The sequence below is a fragment of the Nicotiana tabacum genome, chromosome 3, assembly GCF_000715075.1.
Source record: "Nicotiana tabacum cultivar K326 chromosome 3, ASM71507v2, whole genome shotgun sequence".
Taxonomy (NCBI): Eukaryota; Viridiplantae; Streptophyta; class Magnoliopsida; order Solanales; family Solanaceae; genus Nicotiana; species Nicotiana tabacum.
Window position 1 is genome coordinate 35515568 of NC_134082.1, and position 13108 is coordinate 35528675.

The window sequence follows — 13108 nt, forward strand, 5'->3', positions numbered from 1 at the left end:
ATATGTGATTACACCGGGTGCAGCAACTTCAGCCATTCTCCCAAAACCAAAAAAGATCCGTTAACCATCCGGAATCCACCCGAGGCCCCAAGGAACTCAACCAACAATACCAACAAATCCTAAAACACCATAAGAACTTGTCGAACCCTCAAAATCACATCAAACAATGCTAAAATTACGAATTACCCTCCAATTCAAACTTAAAGAACTTGAAATTTCAAATTTCTACAACCGATGCTGAAATCTATCAAATCACGTCCGATTGACCTTAAATATTGCACACAAGTCATAGTCAACCTTACGGACCTACTCATACTTCCGGAATTGGAATCCGACCCTGATATCAAAAAGTCCACTTCCGGTCAAAATCTTCAAAAATTCGACTTTCGTCATTTCAAGCCTAAATCAGCTACAGACCTCCAATTCACAGTCCGGACACGCCCCTAAGTCCAAAATTACCCGACAGAGCTAACGAAACCGGCGAAACTCCATTCCGGAGTCGTCTTCACATAGTTCCGACTACGGTCAAAATCCTAAGATTTAAGCTTCCGTTTTAGGGACTAAGTGTCCCAAACACTCCGAAACCAAAAATAAAACCTCCCGGCAAGTCACATAAGCAGAAAAAGATACAGAAAAAATAGTAAATAGGGGATCAAAACTATTACTCTCAAAACAACCGTCTAGATCGTCCCACTATATTATGTGCAAAAATCTGCGCAAGTAAAACATTGTGTCGCAAGTTGTTCTATTAACAAAAACTAATTGGTTACTACCAATTAAATACTACTAGTAAGAGGTCGCCCGTGCTGCGCACGGCCCGACATACGACTAATCCTAGCATACAACCATTGGACGTTGAAGCCCCGTAGAATATTAAAGAAATTGTTAAAATTTGCGTCTGGAAACTTATGTAAGGAGAATGATTCTCTGTTTTCTTTTTCCAACCATATCGAGAGGCAATTAAAAAGCATATATATATATATATATTGAGTTAGCAATCCAGAAGAAATCTATAGGATACACCTAGAGCTGCTTTAACATGGTTATATACTAAGCAGAAATGAAAAAAATGTACATAGTGTAAAGCTGAATATAACAGAATGCAATTATTTTATATCTCTTAAACAAAAGGAAAAAACTGACAAATGAAAGCAGCACGAACATAGTATAGAGTCACACTCTTTCCCCTGCATATATCATATTTTGACCAAGCGATATTTGTGTCTTCCCCAACATACAACATGAAAAAAATTGTGCAAATATGCAATCAGTCTCAAAAGGAAAGTTAGAAACTCCTACTATGCTTTTGTCTTATCCACGCCAGCAAGTTAAACATCAGTCAAGAAGAATAAACATGATTTTCTTCCGTAGCTGATTAACAAATCAATTCCTACTTATGTGATAAATGGATCACCATAGCCAGCTGAGCAACAACATAGTAGAAAAACTCTTCTCCAAGCAGAAGTAGAAACAATCAACTTAAACTACAAAATATATAACATACTATTAATTCTTCCTTCCATAATCTCATAACCATTCATTCTTCCTCCATCATGATATAAACCTCTACAATTTCACGATGTCAAAGCAGGAATCGACAACTCATAATGACCAAACAACTCGTACACCTTAAAAAATATAGCTTTACTACTTAGTCCTATAATATATGGACTGCACAAATAGAATAAACTTTGTATGTTCACCCCAAATAAGCAGAAAGCAAAAACAAAAACCAGTTAAAACAGTCTTAGTAGTGTACTCATGTGGGAGTTCCTTATTGCCACTTAAAAAAGCTCAATTAACATAGTTACATTCAACCAAAAAACAAAATATATATAAACCAATCTAGGTTTCGTGAAGGAAGTGAGAAGCTAAAATATAACAGAATTTTGTTGTTTCATCTCTCATAAAGGTAGAAAATGTCCAGCCCTCATAAGAAATTGCCTATGAGATCGCATTCCATTGGTTTTTTAAGACCCTTGCACTAAGCTCTTCAAGTCTGGCCGTCTTGAGTTACAGTAGCAAGAACATTGGCAACAACAGTTGTACAGAATTAATATCTCTCTTTCGCTGCAAAAACTTAATCTTAAATAATTATTTCCTCCTCTTCAACAGTAGAAAATTTATTTGGATAGCTCTGCGCTTAAAGCCTCAAACAGGAGAGTTGGAAATTCCCATTGCTTGATGGCTGCATTATTTTCTGTCAGGTACGCTAAAGAGGCAGTCAAGTATTTATGGGATAACAATGGTGATGAATTGTGCAGGTGCTCGAGGCATTTGTCATGTTATTGCTCTCCTCATTTGCATTTTTCAGCTGAAGTATTCAGCTTCCCTTACTGCAAGACTCAAGAATTAGGAATCTTTTCTATCATAATGGAGCACAAAGGGAAAGGAGAGCTGGTTTAAATGCAGTAGTCATTGTAGAGGTAGAAAAATATTCACAAAGTGTTCAAGACTATATGAGTTGTAATTGCACAAAATAAAAATAAATAGATGTATTTTTATGTTAATTCGCTAAAAGCATTGATCAGTTTTTTGCTTTCACTCTATACTTGTCTTTTGAATCTAAGTCCATAACAATTGTCTGAAAAAAGGCAAAAACATTAATATTTCAGTCACATATAGGAGTTATTTTTTAATCATATTTCCACAAGAAACATCCAGCATAAACAATAGGTATTCAGTAATCGACGAATAGTTGTTTGTAATATGGCAAGCAAAATATACGCAGTAAAAAGAGCAGATAAAGTAAATTCCAATGATGGCTCATCAAGCATGAACCATTCCTTTAGAAACAATGATTCTTCAAGTTAATAAGCTCAAGCATTTAGAGTACGGTAGTCAAACATCTTATGAGGCTAATGTGAAATAATGGCTACTTTTCCAATTACATGCATAAACAAATTATCAATATGGGACCAAGAACACATTCCACAAACATCATATGCCAAATAAAGGTAGTTATGGATGCTAATTCAGGATTCAAAAATAGTGACATAAGAAAGTCATGGGTGCTAATTCAAGGTTCATTTCAGAACGAACATATAAAATTATATTGGTATCCCTTATATTAAAAATGAATGTCAGCCAAATGCAGACTGTAAACTTTAAAAATCCAAAGAGATAAGGATCTTACTTCATCATAAGATGTGTCTAACTAATATATGCCATAATCAACATTCCTTTCCCATATGAGCAAAATTATAATCTTTCATTTGCACTATGGCTCCCGGCTCCTTGAGTTTCAACCTTTATTTTCACTGCTAATTTCACAGTAATATCAAAGAATTCAACAACATTCACAAAAAATTCCTCAATAAGTCATATTACATGGAAGTTAAAAGATCACATAGAAAATAAATCCTCTGGAAGCAGGAATTCCTGACATACGATAATTTTTTTCAGTTTGTTTGAAAGAATTCTAAATTAAAAAGATATCACATGAGAAATTTTCTACTCATTCTTACAGTTATATCTAATTTGCAGTCATACTGCAATAGAAATACACATGCAAGCAAATGGAATACAATTTTCAAAGAACATCAAATAAAATTAAATCTAGAAACACTTTACACTTAGCTGGTAACTCCTTGTAGACAGTAAAGTAAGAAATATTGAGACAAAAGCATAGGATCCATTAAATAGAGCGAAGTCTGTAACTGAGCTTCATTAGCCATTATTGGTACTATCAACCGATTAATTTTTGGAGCTAATTTCTCTTCACGCCATAGACGCCCTCATTTTGCTGGGAGATTTCATCAGACACAGGTGGCATCAAAGTTCTTCCCTTTGTCATTACTATTTTTGTTCTAGATAGCAATTTTCAAGAAAGAGCTGAGAAGAACTACGCAGAACTCAGAATCCACATATGCTAATTAATGGCAAAGCTGGAGAAATTTTGATATAAATGCAGAACCAAAAGGCAATATAGAGAATGAGTGACAAAAAGAAAAAAAATAGCTTTGTCATTGAAAAGTCTGAACACGAAGAACACCAAAACTAAGACATCTAGTGGATTAAGCTCCACGCCCACAGATTTCTCTCTCTTTGAAACTCTAGAAGAAGAGAGCAATTCAATTGACACGAATTGTGTCTATAGAAAAAGTCTTGACTACCAATAAAATGGACCAGCGCTTACAGTACATTGTACATTGCCTTTTGCACAATCAGTTAGTTCAGTGTTCGTCCCACTCAATTGCTGCTTCTAATATAGCTGTAGGAATCTTGAAGTAGTAATTACATTTGAGATTAAGTGTATTTATCTACTATTCCAAATTATGCGCTCAGGTATCAATTTTCGAAACATGCATGAGTAAATAAATCAAAATAAGGACCCAAGAATGTGAAATAAAGAACGAAAATGTAAAAGCCTGATTTCCAGAGATTGAAGTCTTAGCTTGCAAAAATCACAATATGCAAAGCCCAAAATTTAATAATCAGACCACATCACATGCCATATCATGGAAAAATTAGATCATATCAGAGAAAAATTAAAAAGATCTGATATTGAAAGAGTAAAGTAGAAAAGGGAATTTTTCCAACAAAAAAGAAAATTGAGAAACTCACCGGAGAATTGAGAATTCTTAAATGCAATGACAAAGTTGTTTAACCTAGGCATTAGAAATAGATTCATGATTAAAATAAAGTATACTTATTCTTCTTGCTTATTTATTTTACAGAAGCGTGTGTCATTTGCTACCCAGTGTTGCCATATATCTTGACTTATTAGAATTATATAAAGTAAAATTAATTTATACTTAAAAAACTTTGGGATTTGTGCGTAGGTTTCGCGCCAAAATGTACTGTTAGAATATGTGTGCTGCCATGGGTAAAATCAAATTTAAACTGACTCAATTAGAACTTTAAAGAAAAGAAATACTACTCCCTCCGTTCACTTTTACTTGTCCATTATGAATTTTGTACATCCTTTAAGAAATAATAAATGAAATACATAATTTATCATGATACACATACTAATTGATGCATATTTTTAATGAATTTGAGAAAATAATTTGAAATGAGCAATTAATAATGTGGGTTGATGAGTGATGATTTTACCACTCATTCTAGTCTCTTTTCTTTAATTTCTATGTCCTTTAATTATAATATGAGGATGTTTATGGTGTGTATTATTATTTTTCATGTAAATGATGCTAAGTGAAATTGAGCAAAAAATGGTTGAAACAATGCAAATCTCTTCAGTGATTTCGCATCTGCGAAATACGGGTCGTAGAAGCGACCTCGCATTTTGCGAGGAAATGGTCCACATCTGTGGAATTGAGCCACCTTGCTTGGGATCGCATCTGCGAGGGAAGAACCGCTTCTGCAGTTGCGCATTTGCGCTTGCAAGTCTGCATCTGTGGAGCCAGAGTTTCTCTTCATTGTTCGCATCTGCGGAGCCGCACCTGTCAGGATCCTTCCGCAGGTGCGGTCAACGGGCTTCAGATCTGGGCAGGAATGACATTTCACATTTTCTCAACTCCAAACCCATAAATACACGATCTAGCGTATCTTTGGCAAATCTTTGCCTTAATTTTTTGTCTTAAGACTAGAGAGAACAAGTTTTGGTGCTAGGGTTCTTGCACACACACTTGGGTCTTGAAGATTTGAAACTTTTGGTTGAGAATTTCTTACTCATTTATTCATTTCCTTGCTTTGTATTGTATATCTAAGTGTGTAGTATTTACTTCAACATTTGAATCTTGTTTATGAAAATATTCATATTTAAAGTGTGGATTAAATATCTTGTTGTGCTTATGTATTGAATAATTTTTTATCTTTTATGAAGTGAGTTATTGTTTCTTTAATTATTCTTGTTCTTTAATGTTTCCAAAGGGATTAGCTAATCCTAGGACTCACCTATTAACTTCGAATTAATTTTGAGAAAGATTATTTAGGGATGAGAAAGATTAATTAATAAGAACTTGAGGCTTTAACCCTCATTTTATATATTCTATCTAATGATAGGATTGAACTACTTGTAGCTATAATTGGGTGTGCTTAATCTCTTAATTGATTTAAGGATAATTCAATTAGGAAGTCTTATTAGTCTTTGGAAGAAGCTAATATAGAATTATTACCCGAGACTAATTAACATAAACTCGCTCATATTTGTAAAATTGTGAAATATATTGGATCTTTACTTGGGTGTAATTCCCCGTGTATCCATACTTGTAGCCATTGATTATTTTACTTCCTTTCAAGGTTAGTTTACATTTTCGCATTTAGCTATAATATTTTCACAACCACCATTCTAAGTGTTTGGCATTGCATACAACAGCAACAATAACATACCCAGTAAAATTTCACTAGTGGGGTCTGAGGAGAGTAGAGTGTACGCAGACCTTACTCCTACTCCGAAAAGGGTAGGGAAACTATTTCCGGCAGACTCTCGGCTAGGAGAGAATAACACTAGTGGGGTCTGGGTAGAGTGTTTGGCATTGCATAACAAGTGATAATTCTCTTACATTCATAATCGCCTACATATTGTTCTCTGTGGGATTCGACCCCGACTCATAGTTGAGTAAATTATATTGCACGCGACCGTATCCATTTACGTTTTAGTAGTGGATTTGGACGTCATCATGAGTATAACAGGAAAAAAGAAATTATCTTTTCTTCAAATGCTAAAAGTGACAAGTAAAGGTAAAAATTTATTTTTGGAATACTGGACAAGTAAAAGTGAACGGAGGATGTACTTTTTCATTCATTCTGTCAAATCAGTATTGGTACAACTAAGTTGGATTTTTTGAAAATTTTACTTATTTCAAAGCATGTTTTATTGATTTTTTATTCTTAGAAAAAATTATGTGCGATGCGCGCAGAATTTATATCAATAAATACAAAAATTTTAAAAATTACTAAATATATTAAAAAATATGAGTAAGTTACAAAACTTTTTTTAAAATAATAGAAGCTCTTAGAAAAGATGAGTATTAAACCTATTTAGTCAATAAAGTAGCAGATTACCTAGGTAAGCATGAAAACAACCTAAAATATTAAATGCTTAGTGACCTATCATATATCTCCTTCTTCTGTTTTACCTTTGTTTGAAAATTATTTTCTAGGCACTACATATTCTAGAACCCCCGATCCCCTCCTCCCCAAAAAAAAAAAAAAATTAGCGACAGACAAAATATACAGCTAAACAATAAAATTTATTATTAATCTTATTTAGCAATGAATTAGCGACAAATTAAAAAAATACTATTAGCTACGAGACCAATTTTTTCGCTAATTCCTATTTTTTATGTCAAATTATATAATAAACTTTTTAGTAATAATATTAGTTTGCTTTTTACCAAAAAAATAAAAGTTCCTCTCCATCTAGTTAACGGGATTATGAATTAGAGTAATTTAGGTATTTCTTAGGAAAGAATGTATTCTAATACTATTTTTTGAATAACATGTTCTTTCTTACTGTATTCTTAACATGGTGAATTAATTCCAATAATTTATTTTCTGGAATAAAATAAAAGTTTGATTGTCTAAGGTCAAAAATTCTTGAAAACTCAAAGTGAAAATCACAGTAAACTTTAAGATTTTAAATATTAGTTTAGCTAAAATTTAAATTAACTATTTGTCGATTTAAAGATCTTATATATTACTCCTCCTTAGTATCATTTACTAAATATAAAGTAAAATAGGGGGAAAATAGAGATTTTATTGACTTGCAACATTCTTGCTAAATTTAGTTAGTACTGTCATCTTCTAATCAACACGACCATTAAGAAGTTACATCAAATTTCTCAACAATAATTTGTAAAATAAAATAAAAATAAAAGAAAGTGGTTAAAATTGATTAGTTTAAAAAAGAAATAAAATGTGAAAATGTTGCGAAAGATAGTATTTTGGAGACTTTTTGGTTTATCTACACCATATTACGATTTGTGATGGTTGGAGGAGTTCATTTTATATAAGGAAAAAAAAAGTATTCCTAAATATTAGATATATTGATGGTGATTTATGCAGAGTGATTTATGTAGGTAAATCTTACTCGATTTTATATTTGTAAATAACAGAGCTTTCATATAGTGTAAATAATTGTTGAAACTTTAATTGATTTCAAAATCTTAAAGATTTGAAAAAGTATTAAGTGACAATCAAAGGTGGATCCAGAATTTTATGACTACGGGTGTCACTGTATTTAATATAAACTTATTGCTAGTGAAGTAGATTAAAATTAAGGTGTATATTTAGTCAGTTCAATCCATTTTGGATTAATTTGGTTTGGTTCGGCTTGGTTCGATCCACTTTTAGTACGTAAATAAATACGTGATTACTAAATTGAATAAGTTTGTCCAATTCGATCTAATTCCCGTGATTCAAATTCTATCGAACAATGTAATTAAAACATAAAATAAAAATTTTAAATTAGTAAATACCCCCTTTGGTCTACATATAGCTAGATTAGAATTATGTCTATCGATGCCATCATTCTAAAAGTATTTAAAAATCAAGAAAAAACTAGCTTAGTCATTAGATGGATATAAGAGAAAATAACTAGAATCACATTTAAATAAAACATTGAAGATCTAGAACAAAAAGGGAGCAAAATATATAATTCAATAAATATTAAAAATGAACTTGTACAAGGAGAGGAAATAGAAAGATGAACCGATAAAAGAAATTAACTAAAGGAGCAGGAAGAAAAGAAAGAAAAGCAAAAAAAGTAGGGACAAACGGTAATATACTGGATTGTGCATCTAACGAGGTTCAATAATGCATCTTCTATGTGGGGCCTCAACAGTTTAACCATGGCACCTTGAGCCATTTGTGACTTCGGGTGCCAATCTCTGATTATAAAGGCTTTATTATGTAAAATATCTATACATATATAAAATTTTATTCGAGCGACCGGGTAGTGTGGCACCCCGAATCCCCTGCATAGAATCGCCCTAGTGACAATTCCCTACACCACGTAGGAATTATTCAAACCCAATTCACATAATATGACTATGGTGGAAAAAAAATCTTAAAAGTGAACTTTTGCCGTATTTAATATTTTTATATAAATTTGGGTTAATCCAGCAAACGGTTAATGATATTTCGTTATAGTCATTTCTTCATTTATGTTAGAGCGACTAACATAATCTATCTATCTATCTATCTATCTATCTATCTATCTATCTATCTATATCTATTGTGATGACCCAAAAGGTCATCTTATGCTTTAGAACTCGATTCTATTTTCCGAGTTCTTTAAAATCTCATTTCCCCCCTCGATTTGCGTGTAAAGTCCGAGCGTGTTTCTAGAAAGCCTTTTTATTGAAAGTTGATGAAAATAATAATTTTTGCCTTTAAAAGTTAATTTAGTTGACTTCGGTCAACGTTTTGAGTAAACGAACTCGGACTCATGTTTGGACAATTCCGATGGGCCCGTATCGAAATATGAGATCTGGGCATATGCCAGGAATTGAATTCCGAGGTCCCTAGCTCGAGAAATGAATTTTTGATGAAAATTGAAAGACTGAAAATATAATGGTTTTAAGAATTTGGTTAATGTTTGATCTTATTGGTATCGAGTCCGTATTTTAGTTCCGGAGCCCGATACAGGTTCATTATGATATTTAAGACTTGTCTGTAAAATTTGGTGAGAAACAGAACAGGTTTGACGTGTTTTGGACATCCGGTTGTAAAAATAGGAATTTGAAAGTGTTCTAGAGAATTTCATGTGATTTGGTGCTAAATTCGTAGTTCTAGGTGTTATTTTGGCGATTTGATCGCACGAGCAAGTTCGTATGATGTTTAGTCTTGTGTGCATGTTTGGTTGGAGCCCCAAGAGCTCGGGTGAGTTTCGGATAGGCTACGAGAGATTTGGACTTAGGAAAATCTGGTGTTTTGGGGTTCAGTTGTCATCTGGTGTCTTCTTCTTCACGTTCGCGAAGGGTCTCTCGCGAACGTGAAGAGTAAATTGGCATGTGGGAGACTTTCTTCTATGCGAACGCAAAAGACTGGTCGCGAACGCGGAGCGTTCGGGGAATTACCCTTCGCGAACGCGACCAGGCTATCGCGAATGCGAAGTGTTGGGACCTTGGGGAGGGGAGGTATGCTCATCACGAATGTGACACATGGCTCGCGATCGCGTAGGCTGGTGGGAATAAGCTTTCGCGAACGCGAAGAGTATCTCGTGAACGCGTAGGCTAATAGAGTCGTTGCTTCGAAAACAGACCAGAACGGGAATTTCTTCAAAATTTCGTATCTCTTTCATTAAAACTCGACCTAGGGCAATTTTTGAAGGGGGAATTCAACACCAAATCATAGGTTTGTACTCTTTAACTCATTTTCTTCAATTTCCATCATCACCCATTTGATTCTTAGTCCTAAACCTTGTTCTTTCATGGTAGAAATTAGGGATTTTTTTGGAAGAATAGGGATTTTTGCAAATTGGGGATTTAGACCTCGATTTGGGATCGGATTCCGAAACTAATTACATATTCGGGCTCAGGGGATAAATGGGTGAATGAGTTTTGGTCCGAACCTCGAGTTTTGACCAAGCTATACTGAGTTAGATTTTTTATTTTTTGGGAGAAGTGTTTGGAAACCTAAATTCATGTATTGAAATTGATTTCTTTAGCAATGTTTGATATTATTGAGTTAATTATGTCTAGATACGAGTGGTTCGGAGGTTGATACTAGAGAAAAAGTGGTAATTGAGCATTGAGTGGCCCGCGGAGCGAGGTAAGTTATCATGACCTCAAAACCAATCCGGTCGTGATGGAGACTATCATGGTACTAGGCCAGCCGCACAATCCCAAAATATTCTACATTTCGTAATAAAGAAGTTTTTCAACGATTAATTAATAAAACTTCATAGCATAAGTCTAAATAACATAGTGCGAAAAGAAACAAAAGCCCGACATCGGGGTGTCACAAGTCACGAGCATCAATAAGGACTATCCGATGACAGCTAAGACTAATACAGTCTGGAAAACACTAATATGCAGCTACCTTGCCAACTCCGAATATCCGCGACAGATGGAAGAATCAGCGCTCGCTATCATGTCCAGCAACCCCTAGATCTGCACACAAGGTGCAGGGAGTAATGTGAGTATGCCAACTCAGTAAGTAATAAATGTAAATAAAGACTGAACAGTAAGAAACACATAAATCCACGACATGAAATCTCAGTAAATACAACATGCTTTCAAATCAGTATATAAGTCAAATAATCTCGTTCAAAATCCAATTACATTAAAAATATTTTGAAGATATTTTAAAATAGTTTCAACAGAGATTCAATGAAATTTAGAGTAAAAGTGATGAAAATCTTAAATAGCCCTCGGGCAAAACATGTATCATAAACTGCCCCTCGAGCATAACATCACTCAAAATCAGCCCCTTGGGCAATCTCACAATCACTCGTAATTAGCCCCTCGGGCACAATATGAATCAAGAACAACCCCTCGGGCAAACATCATATCACTCAGTCAGGGTACACGCGCTCACTGGGGGTGTACAGACTCCGGAGGGGCTCCTACAACCCAAGCGCTATAACAGGCCACCTCGTGGCATAATCAATCTGGCCCCCGACCTCTCATAATCATAAATCAGTAATAACATGCTGCGCCGCGCAGCTCGATCCCATAATATCCTCACAACACAGACCCTCGGTCTCACTCGGTCAAAAACCTCTCAAGCCACTCGGGCTATAAGTAAAACAGGGTACTCTGCCTAAAATATCATTTTATGCATCAAAATGGAGTAATAAATACTTAGTTATGAAATCAATATAACATAACATGACTGAGTACAAATCTTAAATCAAAACTGTGAGATGAAAATAAGAAAAAGCCCCTAAGGGTCCAAACAACTTGGCACGAGGCCCAAATATGGCATTCAACCCAAATTATAGAATTTTTTTCTAAAACACAGAAGTATCATATAGTTTCTAGTCAAATACGCAACTTAATAGTTGCTACGGGGAGGCCCAAGTCACAAATCCCCAACGATGCACGTCACATGCTCGTCATCTAGCATGTGCATCACCTCAAATAGTGAAACAATGTGTAATTCGGGGCTTCATACCCTCAGGACAAGATTTACAATTATTACCTACCTCGAACCAGTCAAATCCCTACTCTGTGATGCCCTTGCCTCTGGAATTGTCCTCCAAACTCCGCGAATCTAACCAAAAGCAATACAATATGATCAATATAGGCCGATGGAAAAATTCCAAACGAAAAACTATCAATTTATACCAAAATCCTGAAATTTATCCAAACCTGGCAACCGGGCCCACGTCTCGGAATCTGACAAAAATAACAAAACTAGAAACTCCATTCACTCACGAGTCTATACATACCAAAACCATCAAAATCCGACGTCAAATGGACTCACAAATCCTCAAATTAAACTCTTCAATCTCTAAGCCCTAACCCCTCAATTTCATCCCTAATTCTTTTCAATTTCAGGCTTAATCAACTAAAAATTACCATAATCATAAGTATTAAGCTCAAATAACTTACCTCAATGAGTATCCCCTTGATTCCCTCTTCAAAACCCTCCAAAAATCTCCAAAATCCGGATAAAAATGGTGAAGAACACCCAAAAATTTGCGAAGGCTTCCTTAAATACCTTCTGCAAAGGCATCTCGCACTTGCGGCCCATTTCACGCACCTGCGGACCGCATATGTGGTTTTCACTTATCCGTCCTTTTCCACATCTGTGGCCCAATACCCACATCTGCGGTCTAGCAAGTGCGCTCCTCCTTCTACACTTGCGGTTCCAGGCTTCCTTTGCCTTGGCCGCTTCTGCGGCTGCTCTCCCGCTTCTGCGAACCTCGCACCTGCGGTCCCCACTTCGCAGGTGCGGTTATGACAGTTGAAAGAAATCTTCAGCACTTCCTCAAATCCCATCCTTGATCCGTCAACCTCCCGAAATAAACCAGAGGCCCTCGGGACCTCAACCAAACATGCGAACAAGTCACATATCACCATTTAAACTTATTCAAACCTTCGGAACACTCAAAACAACATCAAAACACCAAATCACCCTCGCATTCAAGTCCCAAACTTTCGAATTCTTCAAACGATGTTGAAACCTATCAAACCTTGTCCGAATGACCTGAAATTTTGCACACACGTCACAAATGACATAACGGACCTAC

At 35.2% G+C, this 13108-nt stretch overlaps 1 long non-coding RNA gene across 4 annotated transcripts; it reads right to left on the reverse strand.

The window, feature by feature from the left end:
- Positions 1-1754: 1754 nt before the first annotated feature.
- Positions 1755-4704, reverse strand: LOC107772359 (uncharacterized). Of its 4 annotated transcripts, none has more exons than XR_001645049.2 (3): positions 4567-4704; positions 3137-3260; positions 1755-2336 (listed from the first exon to the last, which is right to left on the reverse strand). It is a non-coding gene; the product is annotated as an uncharacterized LOC107772359 (long non-coding RNA). The 4 variants fall into 4 exon arrangements; XR_001645050.2 differs by having other exon boundaries at positions 3137-3263; XR_012707471.1 differs by having other exon boundaries at positions 3137-3834.
- Positions 4705-13108: the final 8404 nt, after the last annotated feature.